The sequence below is a fragment of the Apteryx rowi genome, unplaced genomic scaffold (genome assembly GCF_003343035.1).
Source record: "Apteryx rowi isolate R43461 unplaced genomic scaffold, aptRow1 scaffold_594, whole genome shotgun sequence".
In the NCBI taxonomy this organism is placed as follows: domain Eukaryota; kingdom Metazoa; phylum Chordata; class Aves; order Apterygiformes; family Apterygidae; genus Apteryx; species Apteryx rowi.
Window position 1 is genome coordinate 202,694 of NW_020450865.1, and position 19,862 is coordinate 222,555.

At 38.1% G+C, this 19,862-nt stretch overlaps 1 protein-coding gene across 3 annotated transcripts in view; it reads right to left on the bottom strand.

Annotated features, from left to right (window-relative positions):
• The window catches only part of GRM1 (glutamate metabotropic receptor 1), a 190,937-nt gene that overhangs the window by 131,549 nt on the left and 39,526 nt on the right, over positions 1 to 19,862 (bottom strand). The window lies entirely within an intron of this gene.

Consider the following 19,862-nt stretch of genomic DNA (forward strand, 5'->3'; position numbering starts at 1 on the left):
ACTCTGTTTTAGTGATCAGTTGACACTATGCTCTGCAATTAAGCTGAATCCTTAACTAGGATTTTCTGACACAAAACCTCCTGAGAGTCATCAACCACTTTATTTATTAAACCATATTTTAACCTGATTATGCCATAGTGGGCAGATACCACTTCTGAGAAGCAAAGTAAATCTCATTTATTGTGGCCAGGGTCATATTTTATTCTTTAAACCAAATCATCCATCTGCTACATCAGTTTGACCAAGGCTGTTACTATATTAGGCTTCACTTTGTGTCAGTCTGTGTGTACACCAATGACTTCCTTTCAGATTTATCAGGCCTTACTGAGGTTTTTAATCATTAACAGCAAGAAGAAAGAATTTGCCAACTTTTTATAAGAGAGAGTTAAAAATATCTCCAGCCAAGGTCAGAATTCACTTTTTAAGTGAGAATACAATGCTGGAAAACTGAAAGAACAGTAAATTATTTGCAGTGCTAATTGTGTTGTATTAAAGAACAATATCACTTATCCTTTCATATATCCTCGTTATACCAGAATTCACTGTACTTTTCAGATCATGCAGTGAAAAACTCTTCTTTCCTAATGGGTATACAGTGTTAAGTCATCTGCACCATTCTATTTTGGTAACAAATTATTCCACAAGCACAAGTAACAAAGCACTGATTCCCTACATATTTGCATTCTACATTGCTACCTAGGTCCCCAATGAATAACCACACGTTCTCCACTAAAACCATCTTTTTCTCTGGCCTAGCACTCAGCAGAAGTACCTCTGATTAACCTTCTTGAAGCCCTTCCATCATTTCTCCTGCTCCCCCCAAACCCCTGGCTCCTACAGCTGGGAAAGAGGGGGCAGTGTTGTGTGGCTGCTTCCAGGCCACAGACCCAGAGCAGATGTGCTGGTTGGAGAGCCAGGAGGGCAGAAGAGGTAGCTTTAGGTCTCTCTGCACTCTTTTCTTCAATGAGAGCACTATCTTGGGGCTTTCCCTCTGCACAGATACTGACTGTGATAAGACTGGTAGGAACTTAAATCCTGAAGAGCTTTACTCCTCCGCCAARTCTCCTTAAGCATTGAACCTCTTGGCCAATTTCATTCTCGGCTGCCTGGCAGACAGGCAGATGGCCTGGTCCCATAGCTGTCTTGTCTTTGTTAAGAAACAGAAAGAACTCCAGCTGAGTTCACTCCCTTTCACATTCATTTTTATAACCAAAAGTTCAATAACTAAGTATGCAGATGCCCATCTCTTCTGGATCTAGCTTTGCCAGTAGAAGGTGTGACTGTGCATCAAGTAGAAGGTAACTGCCCCCACCCAGCTCTTTCAGCAGCAGGGTTCATCTGAACATGCACTGATCTGCTGCAAGCAAAATCAGCTAGCACAAAGCAGCTGCATTGGCTGCTTAAGAGTGCAGAGGAACAGGCACTGCAAATACCTATGTTAGTAAAGGAGATTACTACCTACCCCTTTCCCCCTCTAGCTTGCCACCTTCTCGCAGATAAAGATTGCTATTTGTGGGTCCTTCTTGACTCACATGAGTTTAAAGAAGCTACTGCTAGTCACAGACATGCTGCTGGAACTGAGCCTTTTTTTTTTTTTTTTTTTGACTGAAACAAAACAGGTAAATCTCAAATGAGCCGCTCCACCAGCAGATTTGTGGGGACAGTACCTGAGGCAAAAGGGTAGTTGATTTTGCTCTCGTTATATGCAGATTCAGAAGTAGCTGTCTGTCCACAATCTAACCCTGCCTGAGCTTGTATGAGGCATTGGAAGCAACCTTTATCTTAGCATGCGTATAGTGGTGGTGGTAACCTCCAACTGAGGAAGGGTGAATAGCTGAGTGGTGGTAGCATCACCAGCTGGCAGAACTGCTTATGAGGGGGACACCTCCTCACAACTGAAGCTTGCTCACAGAGGGGCTTTTTTTTGGAAAGGAAAATCAGAAATCATAAGAGTGAGCATTTTCATTGGAAACTGGTTACGACATTTATAATGGTCAGCAGGCTATCATGGGACTTCTGCAGAGATTCCTGCAACAATGTGTCGCTGAATGACTTACAGTTCAAACATTATTCACAGAACTGGTTTAAAGCTGGATTCCCATGTCCTCATTTGTGCTTAATGGTACCTTGTGCTTCAGTTAATTTTACTGAAGCCAATGCCGACATCTGTGAAGGTCTATCGGTAAAGAAAACCTTGTGGTCTGACCCTTTCATAAGTAATTTCAAAGTAAGAGTAATTGGAAGATTACCATCTTGCCATGGACTTTTTGTATATTGAAAGTACACAAATATGCATTACATACTATATACTATCAAAAACATACTCAGAAGTTTTTCTAATCTCCTTTTCTTGTGAAAGGGAACTATATATTAAGTTTAAGTGTTCCAGCAGGGATGTGAAATAAGAACTTCAGCAATCTTATAAATTCTTTCATCCTAGCTAATGAAACATGTTCCAGATTCTTAAGCTTCTCCAGGATGAAAAACTGCTTTTTTATTATTCTTTTTTTTATGTCAAATGGATCCCAAATGGCTATGTATCTATTCCTGTCTCTCTCACTATTATCTGAAATTATAGCCTTTTACACAATTATTTTACACTGAATATTTCCTATTACTGACTGATGGTACATTTCTTTCTAATACCAAATGCTTACTTTAGCTCAAAACAAGTTGTATATCTGTACTTTGTCCTCTTTCCTCCTTTGATGAAAAGTGATTTTTGATTAAAAACATATAAAGACTGAAAAAACTTCAAACATTGATGTAGGAGACAAAGTAATCTGAGTACTTCCAAAGAGTTTCTTTTAAAAATCAACATCCACAAGAACTGCATAGCTTATGGTACTGGTAACGAGATGTGAAGACTTCTATCCGTATTCAAGTCCAGTCTAACTGCTGAAACTATAAACTTATTGAGTAGATTATCATGCTAATGATTGCCTGGTATTGAGGATTTATTGATCTGAATCTAGTTCCTGGGGGGTGGGGGAGAGAGTATAATTGAACCATAAATGCAGTTGACATCATTTGGTATCATGATGCAGGAGGCCAAAGATGGTTGTCTTCTTATTTGGGGCATTATATTGTTAAGTGTTATACTACATCTGTTCTGTCCATAAAAAGGACAGAATTTTCTGCTATTGTCCCTCTAGTATGTTACATGAATATTAACTTCACCTTTCCCGAATTGTATTCAAAACCAATGAATATACTCAGATTAGATAGCATACATTTATCCCACATGATCTTCCTTATATTACTGAACTATCATTTGACTTTCAGCATGGTTTTACTTCAGGACAGCTGAGAGAAATATACAGAGACAATCAGCATTCATAGATAACACCTGAATATACAGAGACCTTTTAATCTATAAAACAACAGAAAAATGTTAACACATTAATTCTCACAACACTCCTGCAGAAAGAGAAAGACAAGAAAGCATTACTATTCCCATTTCGCAGACTACAGAAAGACAAGGCATTTACAAAAGTGATTTGCTCAGGGCCACAGAGTGGAAATAATAATGAATAACACTGCAATTTCTTCCTATCAAGCTTTAGCTAAAGATGACCATCGCTCTACTCTGAGTTTAAAACAACATGCAGTCCCCACTCTGCACTCAAAAATTCATCAAAAAGAAGTAACAATAAAATTCCAAAACCTGTCAGGAAAAATAGGCCAGTAATGTACCCTGTAGCCTGATATAGCTAGAGTCATAGAACACTATTGTTCCAAAGGTGCTGAGAAAACAAAAAACAGGTGTTTGTGCCGATGGGGATAAGGAAGAAATCCAGTACTAGTTTCTATTCCCTCAATAACCCTTACTTCATGATTTTTCATGTCAGTTTTTAATGAGGCTAAATATTCTGAAAGTCAGATGTGCTAGAAATGTCAAGCAGTTGTTCAGAAAGTGTTCACTAGTAATGCAGCAGCAACTTACCACAAAAACAAAATTCAGGATTCAGACAGTTTGTCTCATGACTCAGTTTTATCTGGAATAATAGAAAACTCTACCCATGTTTGTCACAGTCTTAACCTTTTAAGCAAGTAGAAGCCATAGTGTGTGAAAGCACATATAAAGATTAGTCTCTAAGATATGTATATTCTGATGTATTAAATAGTTAAAAAAAAATCATTCAATTGCATGCTTTGCGTTGCATAAGAGCTCTATTCTGCCATAAATGAAACATTTGCCAGACTGCAAGGCATTAAGATTCCACTTTATGAAGGAAAAATGCATTTAGACAGACCTGATCATAGCCAGCAGTTGCTCCTAAACTGTGGTCTGCAAAGTATGGTAAATACTCCTTACCTTGTCCATATACTGCATTAAGCCCACAGACACTGAGTAACTTTCTGGGATAGCAACTTGGCTTCTGTACCCACAACAGAGCACTGCAATCCCTCCTTCATCACATGAACATGTATCAGATGCATCTAGYTGGCACACAGCAGGCCTTGCACCCAGTTCTGCTTCTACATGATGGTCTGATGAAGAAGAAAAGTTGGGGAACAAGTGATGTGGAATAATCACAATTGTGGAAGAAACTGATAGTTATCCAAACCTCTAGGTCTGAGACTCTGACAGGCTCACTCCATTATTAGAACATGTTAATTAGTATATGCTCTGTTTTTTCCTCTGGTACTCTTGTTGGCATGTAGAAAAAAAAGTTGAAAATAGGTGTTAATTCACCTTATAAATTAACACATACACAATGGGAAAGAGATGCTTGACTATTTTCAGTTTAACTTCATCACACTTAGAGAAAAAAAAAGGGCTCATAGCTGCATGAAATTAGCAGCCAATAAGATTCCTGTATCAAATATCATAGTAATAATACATCGAAGAACAGGGGTTTTCAGTTTGATGCAGCTATGGAGAGTGTTGGCTGATAATCAAGTGCTTAGCAAGGTTTTCCTGCTTGCATTGAATTCCAATAAAGAAGGGAGCTGTCCGGTGGGACACAAATCAAGAAGGAGGAAGAAGGGAGAAAGGAAGATCAGCCAATCAGAAGTCCTGAAAAATGCAATAATAGTAGCTGTTATCGTCTGCAGGCTTCTTTCAGGTTAGCCTCCCTACTGCTACCTTTCCAGGTACCCAGGTTACTTCAAGGCTTTTTTGATAGCTATTAAGCATCTTGCTCAGAGCACAGCAGCTCCCACTGCAACACTTACAGAAGACTTTCAAAAGAGCTGAATGCATGGAGAAATAAGCTCTTTAGAAAAAAATCTAGCCCTACTTGTGGATGCTGAGCAGTCCTGCACAACTAAAATCCTGACCAGTGTGACACTGGTGCACTAGAAAGAAGGAAGAAGTGATGGCTTTCCTTCTCAGAAAGTAGGAGAGCAAAATTATTCTGAAATATTTGTGAGCCAGCAATATCTGCCAATCAAACCTATCTTCTGGCTCTAGCAGTACAGCAAAAAGGGACTGTGCAGTGTGCCCTGTAGAGAAACCCAAYGCTGGGAAGAGGAGACCTCCCCTTGGGAATGAGGAACCTGGACAGATTCTGCACTGGCCAGCCACACATGAACCACTGATATTTAAAATGGCATTAAAAGATTTTATACAAGTCTGAAATATACTATTATCACAGTCTATGAAAGTCTTTCTACCCCAAAGAAGAAAACAGAAGCAAAATGTTTGGTGTGTTCCAGGTTTTGTTTGGTGAAATTGTAACGCTGAGGGACCAACCGGAAACAATTGCTGCTAACTATGGAGAGATGATGACACTGATGATATGCTGCCTTTGTTGTAAATACCACCCTTTGTATCTCAAAATACAGGGCTGCTATTTACATGTTTGTTGCAGCCAAAGTTCAATTTCTGCTATAGGTCAGAGCAGAAGATTACTTAATTACATCTTTTTACGGCAGAAAAAACACTGATTCACAGCTGCCTTTGTATCAAAATATATATGCCTTTCATCTAGCTATATTAATTGCATCAAGTATGCACAGTCCATGTGCTGGTGTAAATGTAAAGTATGTCATCTAGTTTTCTAATATAAATAATAGATTTGGGAAATTAGTCATTTTAAATTGAAAAGTTAGGACACTATTCTGCTTAATAATTTGCAATGTGTATTCATACCACAGGTTATTGTCAGCATGAAGCCAAATTACTTTCATATTTACCACAAATATGAAAACAGTCCTTAACTCTGATGTAGATAAAACAATCATAAATCTAGGTCCCGTTGTCTCTCTAGAATAGCCCCAAGGTTACTTCTAACATTCAATCCCTTTGAGAAACTTCAAATACTAAATTTTAAAAGCCAGTATAAAATACCTAACAACTTTTATGTAAGAAATTGAACTGGAGGAAAGTTTAATATTCCACATCAGTGACAGGTTCTATATCTGCAGGCTCACAACCTTGAGAAGCACCATCCCTTTGAACGTGAGTGGCTCAGAACAACTGATGTCTCTTAACAGAAACCACAAACAAACAAACAGAGTCCAGGGATGTCAAAGCAGTTGCCCAAGGCCCAGGAGATTTGCCAAACTTTCAGAGATCCTTTCTTGAGCTTTTGCAAGGACAGTGTAGCCTCCAATGCTCTCATCCCTAGCTGGAGTACAGAACCAGTCCCACTCCTCATCACTGACTGGGCACCAGTGCTCCCCAGCCCCACAGTGCCCAGCAAGAAACTCGCTGGAGGCACCAGGGATTTGCTTTCCCTGGTAGCCTCAATTTCAACTTCTTCTGGGGGGACTGTCAGGTACAACTTTATCTTCTAGAGATTACTTCTTACTTCTTTAGGAACAAAACTGTCCCATCTCACTATTAAGTTTAAAATTATCCAGGATAAAAGTATTTCACATCATAAAACTTCTTTCTGTTCATGTATCAGTAATGACCTTGTCTTCTACTGTAGATATAATGAAGGTGGTATGGGAATTGTACGCATATATCTTTTCCAGGATAAAGCTTATTTTGTGAAGGGACATAAAAATGTAGATAATATGAAGTATAAGATACAAAAAAGAATTTAAATAAAGTCTTAAACATAGTATGCAATGACTAAATAAAGAACAATGAGAATCAAATAAGACAAGGAGCTAGCAAATGGCAGAAGTATGAAATATGTGTCTATATACGGACAATACAAGAGAGAAAAAGTTTAGACCATTTTATCTTGAAAATCACAAATAAGTGGCCAACTTATTACAAAGAAATGTTGCCTCATTCATCCAAAATCAGAAGCAATATAACAAATAAAGTCTTGATGAACCTGCAGACAGGGACCCAGACACAAATGCAGATTCAGAGCTTGAGGAATACTGTTTTCAGACAGAGTATTTTCTTAACATTTTATCACTGATATAAAACTGTATTACTCTATTCCATGACTACCACATACTATGAACACTTACTTACCCTTGAATGTATAAATTAACAAATATATCTACGCTTAACAAGAAGTCACCTAATTCCATACAAGGCTAAAAATATAGCCACTGGCTTTTTTGTGATCAAGTTGATTTTCTGGCCTTTGCCATTGGAAAGTGTCAGTTCAGTTCTTGTTTCTGAATCTTCTTCCCTTCCGTGTTTTCCAGTCATCTTTAGTTAGCATGATGAAAGCCAAGCTAGAGGTATACTAGCTACAATTTTTACTCATTCTTTGCTAAGCTACTAAATATGTTATCCTGTGCTTCATCTTATACTGTAATCTTTTGTTCTCGCTTATATCTTGTACCATTTAATTTTAACAACCACCCTGAAGATCATTTAAATGTTATACAAGCCATTTAGAAATGAGTAGAAATGGAATCAATTTTTAGTTAAGGGAACTAGGATTTGAAATTCAGTTAAGCCTAGCACATGTAGGTTTCAAAGGGCAGAAGACTATGCATGACTAGCTTTATAGTACATGGATCTCCAGGAAAGAACATTGTCTGTACCCTATTTCATATCAAATAGGGTCTGACTTCATTTAAACACTACTAGCATATCACAGCAGGGATTACACCAACAGAAATGCTAGCTTTGCCTATCAACAGTCTCCCCAGGTTTCTGTATTGCAGAGGCTGTAATCATCTCAGACCTGAACTGTGAATCAATGTGAAGGGTAGTACAGGTTTAGTAAGCTGGATTTTGTGAAGAGGAGTGAAGCTAGGGAGGGGGAAAAGGGGATCTAGCAGAAGAATCCTACACAAGGTAAAATACAGTAATCTGAGGAAATTTTGTAAAAGGCAAAGCAGTTAGTAAACATAATGGGAAAATGACCAAGTCAAAGGATGGATGGATGGATGGATGGATGGGGACATGCGCGCACACACACACACACACACACACACACACACCAAGGGAAATCAAGGAGATTCAGGAGAATTAACCCCCCCCCCAAGAAATTTAATCTGGGAGGTGTGCAGGGCTATTTACAGAACCCCTAATCCAGCTTCTGACTCTGCTGCCTTTTTTAAATAAAGCCACACAGAACGAGAACATTGCCACCCCTCCCTGAACCATACAGCCCCTGTAAGAAACACAAGAACTGAAGCGGGAAGCCCACATGGGAGGAACAACCACAAGTCCTAGAAGCCTGAGGCGATCCAGGACAAGCAACACCTAAAGCATGCCTTTGGAGGTGATGCAGACCTTTGTAGGGCACTCAGGGTGACTGACCTTCTTGCTCAGGTATCCTAGGAAAGAGCCTCTAAAAGGATGATTCTGGGCCAGAGTGTCTTCTGATAGAGTCTCTTCTCTTTTCTTATAGAGAATTGTATGCTTTCCATGGTATATAAAATTTTTACATGTTTGTAGCTGTTTACTATGGAGTTGTTTGTTTTGGGGGCGTTTGCCTTGTGTCTTCCTCACATGCATATTCTTATGAGTATTGATGAGAGAAGCCAATGATGAAGTCCCGTACCTTACACTCTACAGCTAAGGCCAAATCACTGGTCACAATTTTCACTCCAGATATTTAAGGTATCTTGTAGCTATCCTGGTCAAAGATGACCAAGTTCCTTAAGGATAAAGAGAAGGCTGGCCTTGAGTAGATTTTGAAGCTGAGTCAATATCCTACAGGGACGCAATACATACAGAAGATGATGGTTTTGATGTGATTGTGTGGTATCCAGTGCTGCTGAGGAAAAGCTTTGCAAAGTTCCACTCTCTTAAGCGCTTGAGTCTATATAATTATTATATTGTGTTGCTTTAGTTCAGAAAGAAACAGTTTTAAAGGGATTTATTACAAATGTCATCTGTCAGAACAGGATAGTCTCACAGACTATTAAAAATGGTTGGAGATTTTGGTTTATGGAGCCACTATCATCAGCAGTGACTTCAGGAACGTTATTAAAACTACAAAGAAACCAATGGATATTACATCTGCAGGAAATTACACTTGTGAGGAGATCAAAATTACTCACCAATTTGGAAAGCATGGAGGTTAAATATTTTGACATTTTATTTTGACATTTTCTAGAAGAAATAGTTTCCATATTTTCAAAATAAAAACATTTTGACTTTCTATTTTGAAATAGCATATTTGTTTTGAAATTGACGTGACATTGTTCTGGGTTTAACAAAAATGTTTCAGATTGTCAAAAAATAACATTTTTCTTCCTTCTGGGAAGAGAAAACAAACTATTAAACTCATTAAAAGTTGTTTCAGTTTGTTATAAACATTTCCTCCAAAATGTTTAGTTCAGCCGCTGAACTTTCTGAAAGAAGAAATGCATCATTCCTCCTACTCTTTGTCAGAAAGAAAACAAAACAAAAAACTAGCAGCTGAAGACACATACCTTTCACAGACCCGAGTACTGTGGCTTGTTTTCCCCTGACTACTATCCCCCTACTACATAAATTGGGTTCCAAATAATAAACCCAAGAGAAGCAGATGCATGTAATCCAGAGCATTGTACAGCTGTTTCTCCTTCTGTATGTTCTCCTCTATCATTTAGCTCCCTGTTTACTCCATAAAGGTCAATATAGTTGGGCTCCTTCAAGAGGGATGTAAATCAGCATCTACCTTATTTGGGGGGGGGGGAGGGTTGGATTTCAGCTACACAACAGGGATCCTTCTGCTTCTCAGACTGAAAACTCGTGCCAGTTTCATCTGAATGGATCACAGAGCTTTTTATTAAGTTACAAACGACACGGAATAATGCAGTCAGCACAACAGTTGATGCCTTATTTGTATGTTAAATTCAATTTATTTTTACAATGTCTCCACTATTCCAGCTTTCAATACACTGCAGATTTAGGCATTAATAATGTATGAAGTTCATTTCAGAGGCTGCCAGAAGCAGAGAGCTGGAGAATCTGGACAGGTAAGAGGTGAGCACATGAAGCTCTCCTTGCTTGGGGACACATAAAAGTGGTTTGGGGCTAACAGGAAAAGTACATTTGAACCTGCAAAGAAACAGTAGCTCTTAGATTGTAAAGCCTAATTCTGCAGTAGGAACTGCAATTCCAAAGTCATAGTTTACAGAGCCCTGGATATTACAACTGACTCACAGAAGTAGTTTTCCCTAATCCAAAGACTCCAACATAAAGAATATAGCTAGATTCTGTACTGCAACTCCCACTGGTCCAAGCCAGAAGAAGAAGGAGGACTTAAAGAAGATCTCTGTCACTTCACAGTGTCTGTTTTTGGAGCTCTCTCAGAGAAACTAAAGCTTTACTCAACATGCCCATACAGTCTGGAAAAAAAAAAAAAAGAAAAAAACTTTGCAATATGGACACTTCCCCCTCCAGATGTCTAACCTCCCCCTTCCATGGTCATTGGGAAGGGTGTCATAGCTGCTCATGCTGATCCTGAACCCCTGTTCACTGCTGCAATGCCTCAAGAGGCTGCTGCCCCTAGGCAAAGTCAAAATAGGGCTTTAGCAAGCAGGTATAGTCTMTCCTAGCACTTCAGCAAAAAAAATAAAATAAAATAAAAAGGGGTGGGGTGTCATCTTTCCTGTGTATCCCCCCCTGCATCATTTTTGTTCAGTTTGGAAATATCATTTTCATGAGTTGCAGTAGCAACCAGTAAACCTAGCCAGGAGCCAAGGCCCCACTGTGTTTGTGGCACTGGGCACAGCACTGTTCATAGACCTAAAAAATTGCCCCTGTAGTCTGCAGAACCCTCGAAACACTGCATTTAGTTAGAAAGAGACATGAGGACAAACAAGATGTTATCTCTAACAAACAATGAAAAATGAATCCAGAATTCTTTTCCATTAGGAAGACGTAACCAAATTGAAAGCCAACAAATGTAAAGTACACAGAAGACATACTTTTCTATTCAGACTAATGTGTGGAACTCTCAGACGCCACTGAGTTATTCTGGAAGTAAATAGCTTAGTAAGCTTTAAACAAGAATCAGACATTAACAAACAAGCATAACATCTGCAATTTCCCTACTGAGAATGAACATTACAAGAAATGTCAATCATCTGGCTTGAGACAAATCAGCCAGTCAGCAAATACTCTCTGGAAAAGAGATGGTTTTTTCCACAGAGGAGGGAAAAAATAGAAGTAAAGGACATTCCTTTGAATCATAAGCTTTGGATGTTCACCACTGACAGAAACAGTCCTACAACACATGGACACTTTCCTGTTTTAATAGGTCAGCACGTAGTGTTGGAACATTATTCTCAGTTCACACTCACTTTAACAACATTGTTGCCTAGAGGGTTTTTCATGATTCACAAAACTATGAAAACAAAATTCAGTCCTCAGTGTTTTACTGGGGAGCTTTAGCAACAACAGTAGCATTCCTGTATTGAATCCTGATGGGCTAATAGTCCACCACCTTCTCCAGTTTGGAATAATGATTCTGCTTCCATTGCATCTGTGCAATTTATAGAGACTGTGTGTGACTTCGCCCAATTCACTTATCCAGCACATCTCAGTCTGAATCACAGAATAAATGATCACTGCCCGAAACAAAAAAACTCTGTCTTCTTATGCACTCCTTATGTCTCTTCTTCTAGCTCACTCACTCCTGCTTCCACATTCTTTGCCTTCTTCCCTACATCGTGTCTGTTTCCTTTCTACGTTTTATCCCCACCTCTTCCTTCTTAGCCTTTTAGCTTTCCTGCTTCTTAAATTCTACCTGCATCTCTCTGCTAAGATTGCAACTCTCACCTTTGCTGGAGTAGCAGGTTGTGCAATTACTTGAGTGTATACTTCCCATTTAAGAAGTTTTTCAACAAACGAATTGACAAACAGGAAAAAAAATTCATATGTGGACAATGGAGCTCTCAAGAGACTTGATTATGCTCTATCATCTGTTCTCATTCTGATTCTTACTGCAGAGAGGGTGGCAAGTTTCTTGTGAAGACTTTAAACTCTCCATCCCTTTTTTGGGTTCATTTATTATACATTGTTACCACACTGCTGAGACAAATTCATTTGAAATGCACGCAGATTAACGCATCTAATTTTGTACTCTAGGTGTTCCATGGTAAATCAGTCTTGGCAATGGCCTTACCAGCAATGGTATTTTCAGTAGACTTCAGTGTCCATTTCATTTGCTTACATTATATTCCTTCTTAGCGAGTCCTCACATTTACTCAGTTTGTAACTCATAAAATGATCAACTGCCAGCCTGCAAAATCAGAACACCTGCCTGGTCTTTCTCTTTTTTATCATTGCCAGTCCTCAGAATTTAATTTAAAATTTTGATGATAATATGTGAGACCAGATTGAAGTCAGTTATCCTGATAGCATTTCAAGGCTGTACAGGTAATAGTGGTTAAAATAATTAATAATAATCAATGCTTCATACAGTTTTTTTTTAAATGACAATAATGATACAAGGTCCCCATCAAGAACAGATGAATAAAATAAAGGTGTTAGTTTTACAAAGCTGCATAGCTACTTTTGTTGGGGGGGAGAGCAGAGGGAAAACAAAGGGGATTTTTTTGACTGCTGTCACACTAAGAATTATATCCAAGAACAAGAACAGGATACACCATTACTAAATTTTTAGGTCTGCTTAAATATGGCACTGAGGGAGACTTTCATAAAAGTGTGTAGAGAGCCAATCTGCCTGACATGATAGGAGCAAATAGATGGGGGAGACAAGTTGTCAAATCAATCTGTTACTCAAGGATCTCAGTAATATAGGTAGGATTTTCAAGAGCACGTTGTGCTCATCTCCACTCACAAAGAAGAAAATGCTAAAACATCTCCTGACTTCACAGAAAGGAAATTATGCCAATAATGCGGACTTTTTACTACAAAAAATAAGAGCCCTGTCATGGTAGCAGGTGCTGAAGAGTCCAGTATGATAATTGGCAAGGAAATCTTGGGGCTCGTGCAAATGGGGGCAGGTAGAACAAGAATGGATTGATGAAAATGCAAGGTACGAGATGCAGCATGCAAGGAATAACTGAAGAATATAATGAGTATAAAACAGGAAGGAGAAAGAGAAAAAAAAGTGTATTTTCAAAGATGTATTAAAAGAAGACTAGAGAAAATTGAGAAGTTTCTCCATTAGAAATAGTTTACAATGATTCAACCTGCTGTGAGAAATCAGCAGAAATCATAACTGGAGTCACATTCAGGCTGTCATTCCTGCATGCAGAAGTACTTAAATCTGACCTATTATGCAGTTTTCCTAATCATCATGTTAACATGCAAGAAATGATTATTTAGCCTCTTCTTTGTAAAGCCCTTTTTGGAGTGAAACCAAAGAATTCCATTTTATTCTGTGAAGCAGAAAAATAACACATTCCATTTCTACTGAACTAGACAACAGCAGTACATTTTTCTTTCTAACTAAATCTGACTTGTATTACAACCTTTCAGACTTTGAGGAAAAGACAGCCAGGATGAAAACTTAAACATATTCCCCACAGAACTAACACATACAGCCAAATCACCAGCATGGAAAATAATTGCATGAGCCCAAGGTACCAAAGCTTACCCACAAATAGTTCATAGTGAATAATGCATATGGTTTAAAGCCAGTTAAAATAATTGCCTGGTCAGTTACCAGGCAGAAGTGAATCTCCAAGGCTTTGAAACAAAATTCTTTTTTTGATTTCCCCCTCTCTGAGGTACAAATAAGCAAACTAAAACGCATATAGTAATAACTGAAGTGAAATATGGGCAATAGCCGGCCAGCTCAACAAAACTGGAATCTTTCAGTCCTCCATCAGAACAGATTCGTTGTGCTGAAGAGGAACTAGCAACTTGAAAGTGCCGGGATTGCCATTGTGAAGCAAGTTCTTGACATTATTTCAGTTCCCAAGGCACCATCACACTACAGAATTACCACGTTTGGAAAGGATTTGCCTCTGCTGAAAATTTCAGCAAAGAAGCAACAGACTAAGGGTCTATCACTGTGGGCCAGTTGCCCTGATTCCAGTTTAATTTCAGCTTTAAAAAACACATTGTGTATTTGGCTGCCAAATTACAACCTGTGCATGATCTGAAATTTCCTCTTTACATGTTCGTACATATACTTCAGAGCTAGCTTCCCTTCAGATAAATTCAGCTTCTCAGAATGCTGGATGATGGGCACATTTTCCAGCCTTAAAAAGATAGCAAGGGTTCTCCAGCAAAGCCATTAGGCTGAAGTTGTTTATAAAAGGAAAGGGAAAGGTGAAGGAAAATTGGATAGTATGAGAAAAGGTGTGGTCTTTCCCCACATATCGTGCCCTGCTGTTTGCCTTCCTTTCCCTGGTCAATGAGCCAAAGGCTTTAACAAGCAGTCCTGGAAGTAATTTCTGAATAATTTCACTAGAGCTATATACCCGGTGTTTGACCACCTCTCTGCCACCATAGGTTTCTCCTTAAATAGGGAAGAGTCTTTTTAGACCTCTTCAGTTGACTGCTGCACTGAAAATACAACCAGGTGATCATTCACAGGAGCTCTAAAGCTTTCCAGTCACTGCCTTCCAGGTTTCAGGACAAAGGTGTTTAAATTATAACCTAAATTATCTTTTCCTAGATTGCTCTTGTCCCTACCAAAACATGGGTTGTCTGTATGAACACAGCTTAGGCAATTCCTGATCATCTTCTGTCAATATCTTACCCCTAATGACAACTTTCTTCTAGTGATACAAGGACTGGAACAGTTATCAGTGATTTTACATATTTCCATACTAAGTGGGGAAAACTATTTTTAGACCAAGAGAGTGCAGGAAACATGAAAATAATTGTTCTTATATAATATCATATTAAAATGTATAAAATGTACATGTAAAATGTAAAAGTATTTCAGTAAAGGTTCATCTTTAATTTCTGGTTTTCATGGAAAAATAGGAGATTAGTTTGTTGTTTAGAAGCAAGAAATTAAGCCTGAAGAAATTATGGAGTTTTATATTTTGTAGTATTTAAATCACATTTTACCATCCAAAACAATGGGTTTATTTCTTCTATTTCAGATAATAAAAGTGATCAAAAAGACAGTTCAGAGTGTGTGTAGAGAATGCTGTGTCCTTTGGAATGGGGGAAAAAAACAAGAAGAATCCATTATAATTGATAGAAGGAGTCTAGACAGCAATTAGATCTTGTTGTTTTCTAGGTCTCTGTCTCTGAATAAGTGAACATCATTCTTGTTTTAAACATCAGCACAAACGTGCTCTCTAAAAATCTCAGCTAAATAATCCATAGTCTTATACTTAATTCATCATYACTATCACCAAGCAAAAGTCATAAAAGGGCTACTGATGAGCTCCAAATGTAAACTACAGAGAAATTCTAAATTGCTGCAAATCAAATGCAGTTCTACCATAACAATTGTATTTTACACTTGAAACGTAATCACGTTTTAACACAGATTGATGTTATTTTGGGTTAGAGGGTAAACAAAACATACCTGTTCATAGTCTTCCTGTGTCACATAACGTTTTCCTCCACACTGCCATCATAATTAGCAGATGCTGGATTATGACTACAAATTGAACTGTAACGTAATAAGTACTACAAATTCATGCTGACTGACATGTGCCGAGGTTCCAGACTTTAAAATGTAAAATTATCAATGGATCCTATTACCAGCCTTGATAATGTTCAGGAAATAGGCTGATGTTGCCAGTTGGGACTGTCTTCATTGATAATATTTCGCTTAACTGCCAACTTTGTATCCAACTTTTGTATGTGGTTGACTATGAAACTATTTGAGGATTAATCATGAAGGATTTCTGTGTTTCACAGCAATTAACTGAATTTTATTCTGGTAATCTGGATCCAAACCCAGCTAAACTTCTGATTGTGTCTTCACAAAAGACATAATTAAATACAGAATCTTCCATTGACTGGCTGGTTTTACTCTAGCATTATGCCTTGCATCAAAGCAAAATTGAGTTGGGTCCAGCATGTCAATTAGTAGGGTCTGCTAAATGACATCTTCTCAAGGATGTGTTCACACCCCCAAAAAACTGAAGACTATAAACTGTTTCGGGGTGCCTCCATTTTCTGCAACGAAATCTACAGCCAAACTTCAAAGACAGTCTTAGTCATTAGAATCTCCACTTTTGTGTCCTAACTACACTTTCTTTGGTCACCAGTATCATATATGACCATAAAACTTGTGTTTTCCAACTGAATATGAATATTTTGTCAATATTTTAAAAAGTGTGAAGTTAAATGGCAAAAACCTGTTATTAATCCTGGCTTGTGAAGGGAGAACAGTCATGGAAATTTTCATCACACTCTGAACATGGAAAGCACTGTATTTACTGATGCTTATGTCACCCTATGCAAAGAGTTTTATTAGATATAGAAAGACAACTGATTTGCCCAATGACATCCACTAGGCTCACAGAGAATATATCGCCACTGCCAAGTGTCCATATTTTCAGGAGAAGTCACCCTACCAACACYTAAAATTCATAGTTCTACAACAGCCCATAGAGCAATACTAACGCATTGCAAAGCCTACAGAAGTCAAGCAGTACACATTTCATTACAAAGTGTTATACTGAAAAACAGCATATGTACTAGCATCTCCCTTTCTTCCTCAAGTTCCTCATACATTTACACAAACTATTTCATGTAGGAGTTTTAGAGAGCTTTGAATTACTAAACAGCATTTTCATTTCCAACTATTTATCTAACATGTTTCTCCTCCACTGATCTCAGAGTAGCACTTAAAATTGGGGATTTCATTTCCATGTCTTTCACTTCCTTTGCATTACTTGTACAGATAGGCAAGTCATTTACATGCTTTTGTCTTGATGCACCATTCCAGAGGATATACAGGAGATTCACATATCTTGCAAGGTTTTTGCAGAACCTATTTTATGTTTATCAAGTAATATAAAACTCAGAGGCCTGCATAAACACGGTTAGACTCATCGTGTCGAGTATCTTTCCACACAGTCATTTCACATGATAATTATTTTGTGTTAAAAGAGCTATCACTTGAATTCCCTGAAGGCTACAGCTTACTTCCTTAGTGTAACTTTTGCCAGCACTGCTTGCTCCAATACTATTCCAATCACCTTTTTTTTTTTTTAAAGCAAAGCCATGATGATTTTTTTCCCTTCTCCTTTCTCTTTTTACAGTCCTTACTTTCATAGCTTAATATCTCCACTACATTCTGACATTGTGACAGGATGAGAATCATCTCCCATTCTGCCTTAGGTGAGACTGTAACCTCTCCTCCAGCCCTGTCATATCCTAGCTTCCCTCCAGATTCAGAGATAGGAATTCCCTTTTTTCCCCACCTCACCGATAGGACAGACTTCCACTTGCAGTAGCAAAGTAGACTGAATTTCTAGTCAGATCTCCAGCCTGAGTTTGGGAACACTTGCTCAGCTGTAGCACAAATACATCCCAACTCCATGTCTTACAAGTGTCAGCCCATCCTGAAAAAGGCCCCAGCATTTGAGAACTRAGCCCTGGCTCAGTGTAATCCCCCGTATTTCCCAATGTATTACTCCCAAATTACACCAAAGTCAAATTTAGCTCCCACATCTCTTTCTGATACCTAGAATTTGATTAAGCTAAGCTGTGTCTGTCTGCTTTGATCAACAGCAATGTTGACAATATAGTAGGAAGAGACCTATTTAGCCAGGTGTCCTTTTATAAAGGCTTCTTCTTTATAGTGAGTCAGAGCAGAGTATGGGGTTCATACAGTGTGTCTGATGATACACCTGTGGGTAAATTAAAGGCTTTGTTTAGCTCACTATTGCAAAAAAACTCTTGATTTCACATTCACTCCCACTTCCCTCAAGGAAAAGAATGTTCTTAAAAGGCATTTGTTTTTTTTGCTTAGCTGAGTATTTGAATAGAAACGACTCAATAGTATGTCAGAGTAATGTTGATCTATGCCTTGGTTCCCGTTTGTTTTCAGATGACCAAATTCATAGCACTGCAGTTTCACCGCAACTTACTCGTGAATAAGTTTGCTAGATCTGCCATTTTTTAAAATTGCTTAATTAGGACAATTCAAAGAAAATGTCTTTTCTTTTAGATCTGCAAGCACTTATAAAACATGTGCAAGCCCTATATTTTTTATTTCAACCAGCTGTTGGGCACAATCCAGACTATGCACAGCAATAGCCAGATTGTTTTACAAGCAGATCAGCCTACCCAGCTCTGAAAAGCAGTCTCTCACACCCAAGACTTATACAAAATAAAACAAGAAGATTACGTGAAAGCCTATGCAAAAATCCCCTGCAATTTTCAAATATGTTTCCAGCTATTAATATTTAATAAGAGAGAAGATCTGATTAAAAAAAAATTCAGAGCATTGTTGTTGGGGAGTTTCCAAGCCAAATACTTGAACTAATTAGAGTAGTATACTGCCTTGTTAAAGCTTTTAGTCAAAATGTGAAGCTAAAATGTTCCACATATCCATAAAGGAGGGGGCCAAGCAAAAGGCCCAACGGTGGTATAAACCCTGGTTTACTGAAGTACCTAGTTTTGGTGCTTAATGGAGGAGCCTGTTTTCTTTTAGCTCTCTCTATGGCCAGTGTCAAGAGAGAGCACCTAAATCAGGTTGAAGAATAAGACACCACTAAGTGTGACAATAATACATGAAGAAAGCATAGCATTGCCTAAAGCTGTAAGACATTTACAGAATGAGGAAGGTTAACATGACCCAGACTAATTTTATTACAGTTAGGTTCTTCTGTTCACTAAAAAATAACATACTTAGAACATGTCAGACGTGAAACGTTCCATTATTCATTTCAAGTGGTGTGTATTGAATGATGCAGATGAGAAGCATAGCATTTTCATAACCAACTTATTATTTCTTTTATTTTAATGCTGTTGGCTTTCCAGATATGCTATATCTTATCTATACACACTTCTAGAGATAAAGTCTCTGCTTCAAATAGATCACAAAGACTGCAACAAAAAAGAAATGATGAAAAGAGAGGGATAAGTCCAAAAACTGCACACACAAACCCCTTGATTGTCTTCAGATGATTATATAGGCCAGATTAGTTATCTGACTTACAGAAATCATAATTGTGGGTTTTGAAGAGGGATGAGATCAGGGAAAGGCCAATATTACAGCTCAGAGCTAAAGGAGAGCATCCCAGTCACGAGAGAGGCAGGCAGAAAGACTTTATGGAGAGAATGGGGCAAAGAAAAGGCTGACAGATCAGAATGACAACAGAATAAAAAGACAACAGAAGCTAAGGGGGTAAGAAGACAACTGTTAAAGGCCTTGAAAGAATGGTGTTTAAACAAGAGATATGAAAGAAACAAAGAGTGAATAGAAGAATTTAAAAAAGACATTATCAATCTAACAGACAAGACAGAAAATGTCAGTTCTCATCATTTGAACAGACTTGATCCAAACAGAAAGCCAGGCAAAGACATTGCAAAAATCAAGGTGAAAGTCAAAAAAGCCTTAAAATAAGAATTATCACAAAAATGGAAATGCAGATAGACCATAGTGATAGAACTAGAATGACCGTATTTCAGTGAATATCTACAAAGGATT